Genomic DNA, 20,346 nt, shown 5'->3' on the forward strand with positions numbered 1-20,346 from the left:
AACCAAAAAGGGTTATCCTATGGTGAAAGCTGAAGAACCCTTTTGGAACCCTTTTTCTAAGAGTGTATAGGGAATAAGTTGCCATTTGGGACAGGCCCTAAATCACTCACATTTAATAGTTTTCAGGTTTAGTTTGTCTGTCACTCTGATGATCTATGAGTCACTGTGGGAGCGAAGAGTCCTACTAGATCTTTATTTTCTCAACTTCATATATCAGCCAGTAGATGGCAGGATTGAGTTAACTGTGTTCAAACTCAACATGTTGAACCAGTACAGACTACAGTTGTTTACAATGAGGAGCGGAGGGGAAGAGGGTACAGGAGAAGAGAGGAGAGGAGAGAGGAGAGAGGAGAGAGGAGAGAGGAGAGAGGAGAGTAGAGGACAGGACAGTAGTGGACAGGAGAGTAGAGGACAGGACAGTAGAGGACAGGACAGGAGAGGACAGGACAGGAGAGGACAGGACAGTAGAGGACAGGACAGTAGAGGACAGGACAGGACAGGAGAGGACAGGACAGTAGAGGACAGGACAGTAGAGGACAGGACAGCAGAGGACAGGACAGTAGTGGACAGTAGAGGACAGGACAGGACAGGACAGTAGAGGACAGGACAGGACAGTAGAGGACAGGACAGTAGAGGACAGGACAGTAGTGGACAGGACAGGACTGGAGAGGGTATACTGTAATGAGCTCCTACTATGGATGATTTTCAAGTACATATGTTGGAGAATTAAACACCTATATGCCTTAAAATGTTTATGGATTGAGAACCAGTTGAAGGGCAGAGACATTTATGTGTTTTTCATAGACTCTCTGCAGCTGGTCTGGGTATGTCTATGACATGTGATGTACATACAACTCCTTGTGATGGCTGTGTGGAGATTGGAGTAACAATGGACCTAGTGTTATCATTTGTTTTGCTTATGACCCTATGACCTGACACATGGCCACATGCACATAATCTCAAGGGCCAGGGAGGATGGTAAATGATAAATGCCTTAATGTATGTACGTGTATTATTTGTAAAGAAGGGGTCTGCAACCATATAATGAGATTAGGGAAAGGGTCTGCTACCAATATAATGCGATTAGGGAAGAGGCTTCCTGTGGAAAAGCACCCATGACCTTTTGGAGTACATTACAGGTGACATCTGGACGTTGAAAGCTAAGGTAGAGTGGTACTAAAATAAGTTAATCATTTGCCCTAAGGGGAGGGACTGTATATGCTATGTAACATGATTATGCATTTGTGTGTATAAAAGGGAGCTCTAAGCCAAAGAGAGACAGTTTTTTGCTCCATGGAGCAAGCTCAGGCTTTGTTATGCAATAAAGTCTAAATTCTTGAATTCACAAGCTCCGGTGTCTTGAGAGATATTTTTGAGTCAAATATTTCCACGACATAATTTGGCGAGCTTGGCCAGGAGTTGAAAAAAAGAGATCAGAGACGGTGTACATCTGCAGTTATGAAACGGCTTGGACGGACCATACAAACAAAAGCGGCCGCTTTTAAAAGGTAAGCCAAGTTCTTACTTATATAGTATAACGTTTGTGTGGTCCGATCCGGGGCACGGTATCAGCAGCAGAAATACCAAAGTAGGTCTCTCCAAATTTAAGAACCAGAAAATTAGAGACTAGGGGCTTTTGAATTTAAGAATACATGTCGCTGTTGTTTGTCCGAACCGTCTGTTCAATTGATTTGATTCATTTGATTCATTTGATTCATTTGATTCATTAGATTCATCTTGCTGATCGCTTTGTCTGAGTCATTTCGGCACGGGTGGTTGTCCCGCTGGTTGAGCGATCAGACAATAACATGTTAAGTCCTGCAGATACCGCTTTAGACGTGTTGGGGAAGTGAATCGTCTTGAGGACTGCTTAGGTAGGCAGAAATCCTGTGTAATACCGCTCCTTTTTCTGTGTTGAGAAAGTGTAACAGAAAAAATAGGGCAGAATTGACAGGTCGCTTAGGAAAGCGTAGTAGAAGTCCAGGTGTGTTGAGGAAGTGTAATACCTAGGGGGCTAAATAAATAGAAATCCTGTGGATACCGCTTTGGAGAGCTAAAATTAGCATTCCAGAGGACTGAACGGGCAGGTGGCTACCTACGGTTACCGCTCTGATGAGGAATTCTTTGTTGGAGGTCTGCTCAGGTAGGTAGGGCATCATCCTGTGTTGTGGTGATGCCAAAATTAGGTAGGGTCGATCAGGTAAAAAAGTTAGGTCATCCGGCGTAGGTGACACCGTAAATTGGAGTAACACCGGTCATCCTGAGTAGGTGAACGGGTTAAATAGCTACAAGGGCTTCAAAATTTTGATAAAGTGTTATATATAGAGTAGGTCTGCTCATCTCATATGGGGAATGGGTTGCTTGGGCGGCTGTGAGTCATTCAACTGTCTGATTCATTTGGGCACAAGTGGCTGCTCATCTGTGTGAGTGAGAATAATAAGAAATCCTGCAAGTAAATAGCCTTTCTGTAAGGAAAGGAAATATATTTGAGGTTGTTTGAAGCTTCTGTCTGATGGAGAAAGGGTGTGCCCAATCTCACATTAGGAAAGAGAAGAATAAATGGTGCGTGGATATTCATTTACCAACTGAGTGTAGAAAATTCACGTTACCAGGAGGGGTAGAATAAATCCTGTTGGAGGAACAGGTCACGTGTACCGGTGTGGTCCTATGACGTCTATGCATTGTATTTTGATAAATCTGTTAGGGTATGTTTCTGACATTATATTTAGAAACTTTAGAGGTGATGCAGTATTCTGATAAATTGACTACAGTAAAGTAATAACTAGGATAGGGTTAACATTCCAAATTTGGGCCCTTTGATAGAATAAAATATTCCTGTAGGTTATACTAATAGTAATTAAGGGCGTTTAAGAACAACATTGTATAAATATGGAATAAGAGTGGTTTAATGGTGTAAATTAGTCGCACTCTGAAGTTTGAATGATGAGATATAGAGGTGTGTTTGATAATTATATATACGTTGGAATAATAAGCTTTTCTTGTAAATTATATCTTGGAGTTTCGTACAACAATGCCTGTCATAGAATTTTGTAAGATCAGGGAATAGTGACCAGCATATATGATTCTAGGAGGATTCTATGACTGAGGGAAAGGATTTGGGTAATTGTTGTTTGTTCCGCTGAGACTAGATGGTGATTAACTGATTTGTGGCAATAAAGAATAATTAGAAACATGAATGGTTTGGTAGATATGAATAAATTGGAATATAATGAATTTTATGTGAGTGTGATTTAATACGAGGGATTGAATAAAATTATAGGTGTTGACTTGCCCAAACACATAGACGTACGTGGAAATGGGAGAGAGTACATAGGACATGTGGTAGAATTAAGCATTATAATAAACTATCTATTATTTCAGAAGCAGATATATAATTCATTTGGTTAGGTCGTTAGATCTGTTTCCAAATCAATGAATGTGGGGTTTGACTTGTTGACTGCTAAGTTGATTACGTTGAGAGTGTGAGATCTGTGTCCTTCAAAGCTATTTTCTGATAAAGTGTGGTATGTGCCAGATACTAAAACTACTGACCATTATCATTGGAATAAAGGAGGATTAACTTGTCATTTCGATAAAGCATAGATTCTGCATCGCTGAACAGAGTCTAGGTTTTCTAAGTATAGTTTAGCTATAGTTGTGGGTTGTTTAGATTGAAGGAACAGTCAGGATAAGATTGGAAGATTTAGCAGCCTGAGTCTATTCAGACTGAATTTATTCTTATTCAACGGGAAAGAAGGAGGAGTGTCTATAGTCTAAATCAGAAAGGACAGTTACATTTGAATAGCGGACTGGCGATTTGGATAAGAGATTTGGTCATAATTTGAATTGTTTAGGTAGACTGGAATGAAAGTAAGGTATTTTAATATTATGAATATACATATATTATTAGTTATTGTTGGGATGTGAATAGATTTTACTAATGCCATGAACTAGTTTCCGGTTAAAAGAGAGTCATACTTGTTTGACTGTATCGAGCTGAAAGAGTTATTTAAAGAAAGTTTGAATAGTTGGATGGAAAACATTTATTTGACAAAATTCTAATTGTTATTACTTTATTCTATGGTTTGCGTGACATCAGTAATGTATGCGAATAGTTGAATTCTAGAATGATAATGTATTTTCGTTATGTGAATTAGGGGATGCAAGGAGCTTTGGCTATTATGCTATAGTGGGTTCTAGATTTGTTGAATAAACAAACTCATATTTTAAACTAAAGTAATGCAATAGGCTACAATTATAACATTATCAGAAAAAGGCACTATACGCTCATCTGTGGTCCTCTGTAGCTCAGTTGGTAGAGCACGGTGCTTGCAAAGCCAGGGTTGGGTGTTCGATTCCCAAGGGGGGCTAGTATAAGTATAATAATGTCGTTTGGAATAAGAGCATCTGCTAAAATGTTAACGGGTATGGAGAGGAGAGTACGTGGTAGTCATTGAATAAGGTTTTGCTAGATTAAACGAGTGACAATGGTGGAATATGTCTATAAATAAATTGGATTGTGATAAATGGATGATTTCAATATATGATGGTAAACTACAGCAAGTGTTTGGTGTTACTTGTAGCTTACTTAGAAAGGATAGTTAATTCATCTGTAATGGCGGAGTGATGGTTTAATTGCGTGGCTATGATTTTAGTTGATTACAAGAGAAATAGGATATAGTTTACGACGCATGGAGAAGTGAATGTATTTTATGGTAATAGATCAACTGAACCAAACATGACGTTACTACGGCAATTTAGGATAGTTAATGTTGTTAAGTTCGTTTTTAAACCCTATGATAGAGGTAAATGCAGAACGCTGTTTCAAAGTGGTTTATTAGGTCTGCTAGGAAAAATGGAAGAATTTCCATTTTTGTCTGTGGATGTTGGACATTGGGGCTTGCTGAAACGTGAGAGCGCTATAAGGGATATTATGGGTTACGTTAAGTGTACAAGGATTGCGTATTTTGTAGGAAGTCATATGAGATTGAATATTATGACTGTGGGTCGCTTTGGATAAAGGCGTCTGCTAAATGGCATATTATTATTATTATTGTTATCGGCAGGACATTGCTAGCTGGTTAGCGGTGAGAGCTAGTGCGGTTTTCGTTGGGTGACGTCACTTGCTCTATGAACTGGAAGGAGATGCTTTGTGTGGCATTGGCAGAACGACGGGTAACGGTGCTTCGATGGTGAATGTTGTCAATGTGTGCAGAGGGTCCCTGGTTCGAATCCAGTGAGGGACAGAAAGCAAATCTTTTACATTGATGTTGTTGATGTGAATTACTGGTTTCATTGATAACATTATAGGAAAGATGTTGTCCTACCAATCCATGTTGGATAGGATAACATAGTAATTGAAATTGCATATTGGCGAATTGGATGTTTTATTGGTTTTTACTATAAATATAAAATAATGTGTCATCTGTTGAGGTACCGTTATGAGGGAAATTAGCGGTAGAGTATGATAGATATTGTAGAGGGTTTTAAAAAAATAAGTTAATTGGGTGATGAGACTTGATGTTGAATGGGATTGTTTAATAGAAGTAATTATTTCTACTTAGGAGAATGAGAATATGTTATTAGGTAGTATTGCTTTGTGGAGACGATTAACTAATGAAGAACATGTCTCGATAGTTGAATAAGGAACGATATTTGATAATTGATCATTTTATTATGACATTATATAGTTTGTTTAAACAGCAGTGAGTTATGATGATGTTTTATTACTTCAGATAACGATAATTTGTTTATAGTACGTTGAACCTGGGGAGGTAGTTGTTGCTGTTGGCTTGATGGATTAAGTAGACATCTTTTTATGGGTTTTGGATTATGAAACAGTAAGTTTATATTTAGAAAAAAAAGAAAAAAAAGAAAAAAAAAGAAAACATCAATGCAACATTTTGCGACATTTAAATTACTAAAAAGGGGTTATAGGTTTATAGTGGAAGGTGTAGTTAACTTAATAAAATGTGTTATTATCTAGTGTCTTCTAAGTGGGAGTTTTCTTTTAAGGATTGATGGGAGTCTCCTATAATATTATGTTAGGGGTAAAGTAGGACACGACGTATCAAACAATTTTAAATCGATGCTGGGGTTAATGATTGTTGATGAGATAGGACTGGGGATATATGTATGATGTTTTGTGTGTAATTACTATCTTTGGATTGTTGATTATATGTTAACGACATGTATACTTTCTCTTCCAGGAACATGGGGATTTCTTTATTGGGAGGTTAAAAAAGTCTGTAGGCTAGGGTGGAACTAGTTAGTAAAATTAAGTAGTTTTATTTTTAGGTTTTCATAGGGAGCTACCAAAATAAATAAGGCCTGGCCATTTTTGTTTGTTTATTGTTTTACTATATGGTGTTCGAATAACCACAAACAAACTACTTAGTATGAAATGTTAGTTGTATAGGATTTTTATTTCATTATTTTTTTTTTTGATGGGATGGAAGTGAAATATCTTAAAGGGGCATACGCATGTAATTTGGGTTTTATTTACTGAGTGATAAGTAAATATGTGTGATTTATTTTGAAAAGAGCTGTACTTACTGTACACTCGGGATACAACATTTATGAAATGTTTTGATGGTTATTAATGAGTAGTATACTATTGGATGAAACAATTAATTGAATGATTTCAATGACCTCTGAAATCTGTCCTGGCTTTATAGTGCGACCTGATCACCCGCACTATGAATTCTAGAGGCATGTTGAATTAGGGAGTTAGATAAAATAAGGATAATTGTGAAGAAGTTTATCATTTGGAAAAATTCCTATATATTTATATAAATTAGTCCAAACAGGACAAGGATGAAGTGAGAGAGTTAGTCCTGAAAGAGAGGTATTCCTTGAATAGTGTTATGGGATACAGTTAAGTAAAAATATGCTCAAGGGTTGTCATTTTCAGTTTAGTTATTATTTTTGGTTTAATAGGCAATATTGTTGTTGTTTTGTTTTTGAACACATGAATCACGATGTGATGCATGTGTCCAAGGGGGGAAGTTGGGATTACAGGGGTTTTAATGTTTTATTATGGTTTTGTGGGGAAATATGCAAGGTGTATTAAGGATATGAGCAGTAGTAATAATGTGTTATGGGTTAGGTTAAATATTTTTTGTTTTTGTGATAGGAGGCATGAAATAAGTGGACTACAACAAGCTGGAAGCAGGTGTGCTTCATAATCTCAAGGCTTTTCTTGATGGATGAGAGGACATTAGTAGCATACTGTGTCTCACCTAACCTAACAATGTTCTTAAGATTTTCTTTTCATGGGTGAAGATAACTCTGCCCAACTGAGTAGGAGAATCTGAGTATTTTCTGTGCCCTGGAGACTGTGTGATGGCAAAAGACTACAGAAGAAAGAGCTGGAAAGACCCTATGTGGAGGGGCCTGTACCAGGTGTTGTTGGCTACCTTAATGATGGTAAAAGTGGTGGAGACAGATACTTAGATCCATGTTTCCCACTATAGGAGTGTTCCAACCTCAGCCATTAGGTAGCATTGTTGTCTTTTGTGTGTGTCTGTGCTTGTGTCTTTGCAGCAGTAACTCTGAGCGTCCCTATGGGTAGGCTGATTGAAGGACACTTTTCACAGACCGATGTCGATAGATTGAGAGGGACTCTGGCTGATCTGGAGACCCTAGTGACGGGGGAAGGTTAACAACTGAAGTGACCATACACATCGTTGTCCAGGTTATACCAACGATGGTACGGATAGAGGGGAGTATCGGGTATCATCTTAACCATTGTACCAGAGTGAGGGAACTGATGATTAAGAGACTTTAAGGACCTTCCAGACCACCGAGAGATTCCAGACCACCGAGAGATTCCAGACCTCCAAGACGCACCAGATATCCTTATCATTGATTTCTCTACACTTGACTAGTTACCTGAGAATAAGGGGAATGGAGTACTGATAATAATAAAGAGCAGAAGGAAAAGACACAGAAGAGATCACTAGTAAAATACAAGGGTTAAAATATTATTGGTGTGTGAGAAACCAGCACAAAGAGTATGGGGAAGTCACATGGGGTAGTGTGACCTTAAGATAATGAAAGAAAGAGACAGATGAATCATAGACATAAGGAAAAACAGTCCAAGACTTAGATAAACAATTTGATGTAGTATTTGGTGTTAGATTTCCAGGGGAAAGTGTTATTAGAAGAGAGAAGTGTAAGCAATTGTTAGAATAGGAACAAGGAAAGGGAAACACCAGAGTAATGTCAAATAGAGTATGAGCAGAAATATAGGAATGTTACAATAAAACAATTGGGTTATATAATTTGGGAGAATTCAAGGGAGAATGTGAAACATAATGATTTGTCATGTAGACAATGTTAATAGGGATGTTTTGGATTGGAAATTAACTGAACTGAACTGTTATGATCTGTCCTTTCCTGAGGTTACTACGGATGGTGTCGTAATGCATTGCAGAGATCATTTGGCCCAGAACGGTGTAAACCTCAATAAAAACCAAAAATCCTCTACTCGGCTGAAGAGGAACAACAAAGGCGTTGAAGACGTTCCTGTCTGAACCACTTCTGCCAGGAGACCTGAATCCAGCATCAAATCAAAGCAATATACTGGTTTGCACATGGACAAAACAGAATGATGGTGGAGGTGTGGCGGTTCAGGTGTGACATTGGAATTGGGACATTGCTATGGGCAATCCAAGATGAACTATGAAGCTATCTGAAGAACATAATGAAGACGCCAGAAGATTGAGTGCCGGTAGAGGAAGGGAGTGTTAGTTGAGGTAGCATGTTGATTAAGGAGGTATTATACACTACTAAATTTATAGTAATTTGCACAATGCATTAAGGTACTGATCTGTTGTAATTCTCGTTATGAGGAAGTTAATGCTAGAATTATTATAATATAAATATACATTCGGCTAGTGTCAATATGTGCCAAGGTGAGAGTTTTAACTTTGAATGATGGAACAAAGGTGACTAATTAAGAATTGTCATTCTAAAGTTGTTTTGGGTAATTAATTTGATTATGATTATAAATTATAAGTGGACTGATTGATCTGAATAACTTATTAATATTAATGCTTAGTGATGTTGACATGGCAATGAATGGATTAGATATGATTATTTTGATTGTTATAATAATTATGATATGGGTAAAAAGGTTATGTAAGCTAAAGATGTTGACACTATTTTTAACATGTCCTAGATATTATGGTTAAAACAAAGTTGCATTTATTTCTTATATATTTTGATGTGTTAGGATACTACCACGTATATTAGAAATATAACAAAATAAAAGGGGAGCAATGGTTACAAAGCTCAACAGTAACAATTGGAGGTTAGCTTAAAGGGAAACCTTCAAGACTTGTAACCAATACCTGACTGGGCTCCTTGTCCTCATCAGGATGGGTCAGACAATGAGGAAGATACATTGGTCTGAATATATATTCTTATAAAATGTAACCACAGATGGCAAGGCTAAGAATAAGTATATGCACATGCTTACACTCATTTTATGTTATCTTTTGTTTTATTGGTTGGGACTTAAAAGTCCCAAAGGGGGGAATTATATGGATGATTTTCAAGTACATATGTTGTAGAATTAAACACCTATATGCCTTAAAATGTTTATGGATTGAGAACCAGTTGAAGGGCAGAGACATTTATGTGTTTTTCATAGACTCTCTGCAGCTGGTCTGGGTATGTCTATGACATGTGATGTACATACAACTCCTCGTGATGGCTGTGTGGAGATTGGAGTAACAATGGACCTAGTGTTATCATTTGTTTTGCTTATGACCCTATGACCTGACACATGGCCACATGCACATAATCTCAAGGGCCAGGGAGGATGGTAAATGATAAATGCCTTAATGTATGTACGTGTATTATTTGTAAAGAAGGGGTCTGCAACCATATAATGAGATTAGGGAAAGGGTCTGCTACCAATATAATGCGATTAGGGAAGAGGCTTCCTGTGGAAAAGCGCCCATGACCTTTTGGAGTACATTACAGGTGACATCTGGACGTTGAAAGCTAAGGTAGAGTGGTACTAAAATAAGTTAATCATTTGCCCTAAGGGGAGGGACTGTATATGCTATGTAACATGATTATGCATTTGTGTGTATAAAAGGGAGCTCTAAGCCAAAGAGAGACAGTTTTTTGCTCCATGGAGCAAGCTCAGGCTTTGTTATGCAATAAAGTCTAAATTCTTGAATTCACAAGCTCCGGTGTCTTGAGAGATATTTTTGAGTCAAATATTTCCACGACACTACATGTCTTGACCTGGCATCCTTCTATACTGCAGTAGACCTTTCAACTCCTCAGAGACTACCACCAATTACCTCTCAGCTTTTGGAATGGGCTCTACAAAGTTTAACTTCAAAACGCATATATGCATGGAGTTGTTGTTCATTCAGGGGAAAGGCCATGCACAGGGTGTGTGTGCGTGTGTGAGTGTGAAATACAGTTTTGACTAATGAGGATTGAATTGAAGCTTTTACAGTTTTTCCCAATTGCTAAAATTATCAAAATCAAACGTTTGCACGATATGGCACACACTTCATTCATATTACCAGATTTTTGTTTAACCAACTACACACTGTTGGGCATAATGAAAAGCACTCTCATCTTTAGTATGCTTTGTCATACTCCTAAAATAGTTCAAATTGTAGAAAATTCTTCAGATTGTTCACATGCACAGAAATATTTGCAGATACACCATTTTTATTTTTTATTTTTCACCAAACAAGTCAATGCAACATATGCACAGCAGATATATTTATATTGGACTGAACAAAAATATGCTCACAAAAATCAGTAAACTTAAAAAGAAATTGCAGAAAAAAATTTGCAGAAAAAATACTCGTATACCTTCCACCGCCATGCCGAAAATAACTATTCTATGGGATTCCGAAATGGTGAGTATGGTGGGAGGTATTGCACGAGAAATGGTGGGTGGTCAGCAAACCAGTTTTGGACTGGGGCTGCATGATGAAAGCTCACGTTGTCCCATACTACAACGTACCGGGTTCTTTGATGGTCTGCATCATTCATACGCTCTGGTGGTATGAGAATGTTGTGGAGTCTGTCCAGAAATGTGAGAATATGGGCTGTGTTGTATGGTCCAAGGTTGGCATGACGGTGGAGGACACCATGCGTATTGGAGATGGCTGCGCACATTGTGATGTTCCCACCACGTTGGCCAGGAACATCTATAATGGCTCTGTGGCCAATGACGTTTCTCCCCCTTCTTCTGGTCTTTGCTAGGTTGCACCCAGCCTCATCTATAAAGATGAACTCATGTGGGATTGCATGAGCATCCATTTCCAGTACTCCCTGAAAACAAAGAACAAAAGCAGTCAATATGGTGTCTTCCAGTACACTGGGAAACAATGTTGTGTGTAGTGTACTGCAGTCAATATTGTACTTACATCCACATATGCTCGTCTGACCTCTTTGTTTCTTTGAGAGTTTCTCTCAAACGGCACCTTATAAAGTTGTTTCATTCTGATTTGGTTTCACTTGAGAATGCGAGCCAATGTGGACAGACTGACTCGTTGAATGTTGTTGAATATGGTGTTGTCTTGGATGATGTGGCTTTGAATTTCTCGTAATCTGATTTCATTATTTTCCAAAACGAAGTTTACAATGGCAGCTTCCTGTACCCCGGTGAACATTTGGCCCCTTCCTCCACCATGGCTGCGTCTCTCAGTCCTTTAGAAAAACTAAAAAACAAAAATATAGGGCTTGGACAATGCAGCCTAAAGATATTTCCCCCACAGTAGAGTAAATTGTACAGGAAACTTGTGCACTTAGTGTATGACATCAGCCATTCATGAAGTAAACAGGTGTCACCCAACTGATACACTATGACATGGGGTGTACTACATAGTGTGAAAGAAATGTTGGTTACATACCTGTACTCCAGTCTAAATGTCCGGATGACACAGGCGACAGTAAACGGCTCAAGTTGGGCTGCACTCTCTGTCCAGCCTCTCGCATTGTCAGCCCATGGTTGATGACATGATCAACTAAGGTTGCTCTGATTTCATTTGAAAGTTGTTGTCTTCTTTGGCCATGAACTCCTCTACCAGCTCTACCCCTACCTCTCACTCTTCCTCCCCCTCTCATTCTCACCCTCCCTCTTCCTCTTCCTCTTCCTCTCTCTGCAACGTCTTTCATTGTTGTTGTAAAACAAAAGGTGCTCACCTGTGGTCTTTTCATAGTGCTTACTTCCTGATTGAAGTGGTAACAATTAACCATTGAGGTGTTTGGCCAGGTGGCACATGTATTGGCCAATTAGCTCATGTAGTGTCATTTTGAATGGCAGTGTTTTGAAATGGCAAAAATGTGACTTTATGTCAGATTGTTGTGTCTTATGCAGAGAACCGTGTGCAGTGCATTTAAAAAGTGCCATTTTGAATTGCAAAATGTGTGTAAAGCAGAAAATGTGTTTAGACTTTTGGAGACTTGAGAAGAGGTTTTGCTCTCTGTGTGTCAGTTTAAATAATTGTGCTGTGCATGTCATTTTAGTGTGTTAGCAATTGGAAAAAACTGTAAGGCGTTTTTTGTTACTTTTCTGTGTTGATTCTTGGTCTTGTTAGATAACTACTACTGCATTATGTTCAAGCTGATTTTATAGAAGTGTTCATATTGATTGATTATTTATTTTAACTTTTATTTTAAAAATGGAAAGTTTTGGGAGAGGTAGGGGAGTTTTCATGGTTTACCCTTCACCGCCAGTGGGTAGGGGGGCAATTATTTCTCCAGTTATTTCCACACCTCTGGCCAGGCCAACTGCACAGGCAAGTGTGCGCTTTCCACATGATTTAGAGCTACCTCAACTCAGTGCATTCGAGCCAGTTTCATCTAGTCCTAGGATGGAGGATGTGTCTATGGATTTCCTGGCGGGCATTGTTAAGCAGATAGGTTACTCCATATGTGAAAATATTGCCTCTTGTTTGGAATTAAAGCTATGGGAGATGGGGTGGGACAGAAGGTTGATAATGTTGGTGGTACCAAGGCTGGGGCCAGCTCTAGTCTAAATGTAGTGGTGAAAAATGATGTCAGGGAACCAGTCTGTTTCAGGGGGGATGGTTCAGAGGAATGCACAGTGCATGAGTGGGAGGAGACCATGTTAGTGCACATGCAGAAGAAGGGCTATGGTGGGCAGGAGGGGTCAGATGAAGTTTTGGGCAAGCTGTCAGGGCGGGCACGTGACGTGGTAATAGTAAGCCTATGCAGTAACCCAGTTGACTTAAGCCAGGGCCCTAGACCAGTTTTTGACATTCTGAAGCATCACTTTAGCGACACAATCAACTCCGACATGCCCCTAGCTGCTGTTTATTCTACGTTGCCAATGGAAGGGGAGACTCCATTTGATTATTGGATCAGACTGAACAGGGCCATAGAGCTGGCAGAGGACTGTTTGAAGAGGCAGAACAAGGAGCTAGACAATCCATCACGTGTTCTGACTGTCATGTTCATCAAGCACTGTCCGAACCCAGAGCTGTCATTGATATTCATGTGCAAACCATTGCATGAGTGGACGGCTGCGGAGGTCCATGGAAGGCTGGAGGAGTACCAGAGGAAGTGCAAGGCTCCACGTCCCTTGCGGCTGGCCCCACTGGTCACCACACTGACGCAGGAAGTAAGTAGGCCAGTGTCGGCTGTTGCAAACTGCCCGGACCCCTTGCAGCAGCCCACAAATGGCTCATCCAAGCCATTGGATCGTGTGATTGGCATGCTTGAACGGGTCTTGGAGCAGAGGCCACAGCAACCTGTAGGCGGCTATGATAACCGTTTCCAGAGGTGGCCCAGGAGAAGGGAGAACCTGTCTTTGCAATGCAAAGTGTGTGGGGATGCGAATCACAGCACAATGGATCATTGTTATTCTAACCACCTATGCTTCTTCTGTTATGCAGCGGGACACACACGTCGAGAATGCCCTCGCACTTCATCGGTAACTCCCGTCCCTCCATCAGACAGCAACACGACACAGCGGCAGGAAAACTAGCTGGCCCGCACGGGATGGGGGGAAGTGCTGGGCCTTGTGAGGTGCCCCAATCAGATAGTGGTGTAGATTTAGAGTCAATATATTCAAGTGTTTGTGATGAAGTCAAGTCGAACGAAAAAGTAATTATGCAAAATACACAGAGAGTGCTCCACAACGATGAACCCTTCTATACTAGGGTGTTACTGGGGGATGTGATAGAGGTGAGCGCTATGATTGACAGCGGTTCTATGGCATGCACATTGAGCTCAACAGTGGTGCCACGCCTTGAGAAAGCAGGTGTGCTCAAGAGTGGCTCCCTCAGTCTGACTGAAGTGGTGTTGGTTGGTGTGTGTGAATTGAATCTGTGTGTGTATAGCAGCAGTGTCTCTGTCCCTGTTCTAGTAGTGGATGGCCAACGTGATGAGCTCATCCTATGGCAGCAACGTGATAAAACACCTCATCAGGGAGCTGAAGACGACTGGTGACTTCTGGGAGAAGATGTCATCATCTGAACACAATGGAGATGACAAACTGTTCCGTCTGCTGGCTAATGTAGAGAGATGGAAAGGGACCGAAGTGCCAGAAAGAGTGGGCACAGTAAGGCTGAAGCGGACGGTCACATTGGAGCCTATGCAGGAACATTTAGTCTGGGGCCGGCTGTGTACGCCTCAAAATGTATCCGCGGGCAGTGCTGTCGTTATTGAGCCTACGAGGGCACGCTCAAGACCAAAAAACATTCTAGTGGGGAGAACAGTAGGGACATTGTGGAGCGATGGCTGGGTCCCTGTCAAAGTTATCAATCCCTCACCAAAGCCAGTAACAGTGAGACGCAATGCCAAGATAGCGGACGTTTTTCCTTGCATGGCATTAGAAGACTTTGACACTGACTATATGGATGGGCCCACTGTCGAACCGGTCCCCCTGGTGCAGCAGGTACACAAAATGGAGGACAATCCAGACTTTGATAATGGTAGTGGAGATAGCTTGACCGTTGACAGTACCGTCAAACCGCACAGAGTGACAAATGAGGTGTTGCACGAGTTAGGGCTAGGTGACATTGACATTGAGTCCACTCAGTTGTCGCAACAGTGTAAGGCCAGGCTAGTTCAGCTTATAGCCCTCTACGAGTCTATCTTCTCCCGGCACAAACCAGATTGCGGGAGGGCTACAGGATATGTCCATCGCATCAGACTCAGTGACACTAAGCCTTTTAGGCTACCTTACCGTAGGCTCTCCCCTAACCATTATGACAAGCTCAGCAGGCCTTGGATGAGATGGAAGAGCAAGAGATGATCAGGAAATCCAGCAGTGAGTATGCCTCCCCGCTCGTGCTGGTCTGGAAGAAGTCTGGTGATCTGAGACTGTGTACAGACTTCCGATGGCTCAATGCTCGCACCGTAAAGGATGCTCACCCTCTACCTCACCAAGCTGATGCTCTGGCGGCCTTGGGTGGCAATGCCTTCTTCTCTACAATGGATTTGACCTCAGGCTACTACAATGTGGAGGTGCATGAAGACTACAAGACGTTTACAGCCTTCACTTCTCCTTTTGGGTTATATGAATATAACCGTCTTCCACAAGGACTATGCAACAGCCCAGCTACATTCATAAGGATGATGTTGAGCATTTTTGGGGATCAACATTTTTCTAGCCTTCTATGCTACCTGGACGATGTGCTGGTTTTTGCCCCGACTGAAGAACTTGGATTGCAACGCTTGGAGTCAGTTTTTGAGCGTCTCAAAGCCCATAATCTGAAATTGTCTCCAAAGAAATGCCATTTCATGAAGAGGTCAGTGCGGTTCTTGGGGCATGTCATCAGTGAAGTAGGTGTGGCCACAGACCCAGAAAAAGTGAAGGCTATTGCAGGGATGACAGAGAAGGATTTTATGGAGGATAACACGGACGTGCCCTCCCAGGGGAAGATTCGGTCCTTTCTCGGAATGATAGTCTATTACCAGCAGTTCATTGAGGGGTGCTCCACCATCGCTAAGCTGCTGCATGGGCTGACAACGGGGATGAAGGCACCACGCCATGGGAAAGGCAAGAGGAAAAGAGGAATACATAGGAAACTCACAGCAGCAGACTGGACTGGTGAGTGCAAACAGGCCTTAAGTCAGTTGAAACAAGTTCTCCTCGATCAGGTCATGCTAGCCCACCCTGATTTTAGTAGACCTTTCTTGCTGTCTGTAGACGCATCTAGTAATGGATTAGGTGCTGTCCTCTCCCAGGTGCCAGAGGATGGGTCTGCAGCCAGACCTGTAGCATTCGCTAGCAAATCACTTACTTATGCACAGTCAAAGTATCCTGCCCATAGGTTAGAGTTTTTTGCTTTACGCTGGGCCGTCTGTGAGAAGTTTAGTCATTGGTTAAGGGGCAAGCCTTTTAGTGTATGGACAGACAACAACCCATTAACGTACATCCTGTCCAAGCCCAAATTGGACGCCTGTGAACAGAGATGGGTTGCTAAACTCGCTCCATTCGAGTTTGACATCAAGTACATCCCCGGTCCCAAAAATGTCATTGCTGATGCACTCAGTATACAGCCATTTGTGCAGCCGAGCGCTCTCCACCGCATCTCAAGGGTTCCATACAAGGCCTTGCTGGAAGAAGCTGTGGGAGTACGTGCTGAGAAGGTGCAAGATGTGTTCCACTGGTCGAACCACCCATTCGACCTCGAAAGCTGCTCACCATCAATTGAGGCAGATGCCTGTGAAATTGTCACGGACTGCCAAACTACCTCCTATCCCTCTCCTGGTTCTCTGTCAAAGGAAGTGGTGTCAGCAGTCCTGAGGTCGCAAGGGGAGGTTGGTCTACAGAACTGTGCACTGCTACTGCCTCAGCTCACTCAGTCACTGGTGCCATCTGAGATGTCAGATGTGAGAGTGCTATCCCGTGACGACCTGATATCGTATTCTGAAGACATGGGAGAAGCTCACTCTGAAAATGGGTGTGCAATATCGCGTTACCAAAAGTTTGCTGTCAAAGAAGAAGACGTACCAGTATGTAGTACCCACCTCAATGAGGGTGACAGTTTTGAAGGGTGTCCACGATGACGCCGGTCATCAGGGGCAACAGCAAACGTTGTACTTGACGAGATAGAGGTTCTTCTGGCATGGTCTGGAGTCGGATGTGAGAGAGTATGTCAAGACCTGCAAGAGGTGTGTGTTCAGTAAGGCCCCCGAGCCAGAGGCCAGAGCTCCACTGGAGAACATCATCACGACTGAGCCCCTCAAGTTGGTGTGTGTGGACTTCTGGTCTGCTGAAGACTCCAACAACAAGTCCTTGGATGTTCTGGTCATCACTGATCATTTTACTAAGATGGCCCATGCCTTCTTCTGTTCGAACCAATCAGCTAACGCAGTGGCACTTCAGCTGTGGAACAACATCTTCTGTGTGTATGGTTTTCCTTGTCGTATTCACTCTGACCAAGGGTCCAACTTTGAAAGTAAATGGATTGCTGAGTTGTTGAGTGCTGCAGGAGTCCAGAAGTCGCACACAACTCCCTACCATCCAATGGGGAACGGGGGAGTCGAAAGGTTCAATAGAACGCTGGGAAACATGATCAGGGCTTTACCTGCGAGAGCGAAGCACAGGTGGCCCCAGAAGCTGAAGTCGTTGACCTTCGCCTACAACTGTACAGTCCATGAAACCACGGGCTACGCCCCTTTCCAGTTGATGTTTGGGAGAACCCCACGTCTGCCTGTCGACATGATGTTTGGTACTGTGCTGCAAGACTCAGAGGTTGTAGACTATGACGAGTACATCAAGTCCCTGACGAGAGATCTGAGGGAGGCCATGGAGACGGTACAGGTGTCAGCAACCAAACAGCTGAAGAGGCATGTGGGCCTCTACTACAGGAAGATTAGAGGAGCTCCAGTGGAGGTCGGTGATCGGGTGCTGCTGGTGAATAAGGGTGAATGTGGAAAGAGAAAGCTGGCGGATCGTTGGGAGAACAACCTCTATATTGTTACGGAGAAGAATAGTGACATCCACATCTTCAAGATACAGAACATGTCAACTGGCCAGGAGAAAACGGTCCACCATAATCTGATAATGCCTGTAAACTTCTTGCCTCTCCCCGACACTGCCTTGGAGACACCTAATACGGGAGACCGCGAGGATCCGAGTGAGGAGATGGAGGACTCATCCATGAACGATATACCAGAAATGGACATTGGTGAGAGGACTAGGGTGTGGGTATCAGAACAGACCTCGGGGGAAGCACAGCCGGAGCACTCCGAAAAAGAAACCCCAGATGTGCTGGAAGATGGGCCACTGGCGAGGGGTCCTCAGAACTCACCACATTCTGAGGGTGCCACTGGTGGCACAAGCATGTCAGAGTTAACCTTTGGAGAAGAAATGTCCGAACCCTCTGAAGAAGAAAGGCATTCTGAAGATGCCGCTGGTAGCACAAGCTCCAGCAACAGCAACAGTCACAGAACCCTTGACCTTGACTATCCACCGACTGTGGACAGTGACCCACCAGTGGTGGTTGTAGGTGAACAGGTTAAACTTAATAACTCTGTTAGGCCTGTCAGGTCAGGGGCTGGTCGGGTTAGGAAACGCCCAGTGAGACTCATAGAGACTATGCAGACACAGAGGGTTTTTCATACAGAATTCATTAGAATACCTGTGTGGGTGTAGGATTAGATTTCAAGTCTGTAGGCCATTGTTTTTTGTTTTTTTTCAAGAGACCCCATGGAGGTCATGGGTCAGAGGTCAACTTGGCCAAGTTTTTCTGTCTGAGGTTCTTATTGTCACTGAGTGTACTGAACATGTAACAGGCATGTTTTTCCTACGGGGTCTTTGAATTCCCCTAATTCTCTTTAGAGAATAGTCTTTGCACTGGAATATTTGGTGACATATGTATTGCAAGGTATTGCATACCTCATTTTGTTTCTTTATAGTATGCAAGTGTAATTCAGCAGGGGAGAATGTAACAGGGTTGGTTATGTTTCCACTTGCCTCTAAAGAAATGTGTATTTAATGTTCAAGCATTCTTATTGGTTGGTTCAACTCTGATGACAATATGGCGTGTTGTGATTGGCCCCGCTTGCAGCTAGGGGGAGATTGCGAACGTCAGGTCTTCCCAGTATGAAAATGTGATGCAAGGGGTAGGTCATGTTCTGAATACTGTTTTATATTTTACAATGTGTACAAGGTTGCTGTACGTTACTGATTCATACATGTGTGGGTATATGGTACCTGTTAGGGATTGAGGGGCTTTCTGGGATGTGCTTTGGCATATGATTGCTGTAGATAAGTGTGTTAGCTAGCATACACCGACGTAATGGTCACATAAGCTCACTGCTAACACAGTTGCCTTCATGCTACAGATTTAGCCATTGACAGCCATCAATATCGTTAAGCTCTGCAAAACATTTACATTACATTTACATTTACGTCATTTAGCAGACGCTCTTATCCAGAGCGACTCACCAATTGGTGCGTTCACCCTATAGCCAGTGGGATAACCACTTTACAATTTTTTTGGGGGGGGTAGAAGGATTACTTTATCCTATCCCAGGTATTCCTTAAAGAGGTGGGGTTTCAAATGCCTCCGGAAGGTGGTGAGTGACTCCGCTGTCCTGGCGTCGTGAGGGAGCTTGTTCCACCATTGGGGTGCCAGAGCAGCGAACAGTTTTGACTGGGCTGAGCGGGAACTATGCTTCCGCAGAGGAAGGGAGCCAGCAGGCCAGAGGTGGATGAACGCAATGCCCTCGTTTGGGTGTAGGGACTGATCAGAGCCCGAAGGTACAGAGGTGCCGTTCCCCTCACTGCTCCATAGGCAAGCACCATGGTCTTGTAGCGGATGCGAGCTTCAACTGGAAGCCAGTGGAGTGAGCGGAGGAGGGGGGTGACGTGAGAGAACTTGGGAAGGTTGAACACCAGACGGGCTGCGGCATTCTGGATGAGTTGTAGGGGTTTAATGGCACAGGCAGGGAGGCCAGCCAACAGCGAGTTGCAGTAGTCCAGACGGGAGATGACAAGTGCCTGGATTAGGACCTGTGCCGCTTCCTGTGTAAGGCAGGGTCGTACTCTCCGAATGTTGTAGAGCATGAACCTGCAGGAGCGGGTCACCGCCTTGATGTTGGCGGAGAACGACAGGGTGTTGTCCAGGGTCACGCCTAGGCTCTTCGCACTCTGGGAGGAGGACACAGCGGAGTTGTCAACCGTGATGGCGAGATCATGGAACGGGCAGTCCTTCCCCGGGAGGAAGAGCAGCTCCGTCTTGCCAGGGTTCAGCTTGAGGTGGTGATCCGTCATCCATACTGATATGTCTGCCAGACATGCAGAGATGCGATTCGCCACCTGGTTATCAGAAGGGGGAAAGGGAGAAGATTAGTTGTGTATCGTCAGCGTAGCAATGA

Source organism: Coregonus clupeaformis, unplaced genomic scaffold (assembly GCF_020615455.1).
Source record: "Coregonus clupeaformis isolate EN_2021a unplaced genomic scaffold, ASM2061545v1 scaf0064, whole genome shotgun sequence".
NCBI lineage: Eukaryota > Metazoa > Chordata > Actinopteri > Salmoniformes > Salmonidae > Coregonus > Coregonus clupeaformis.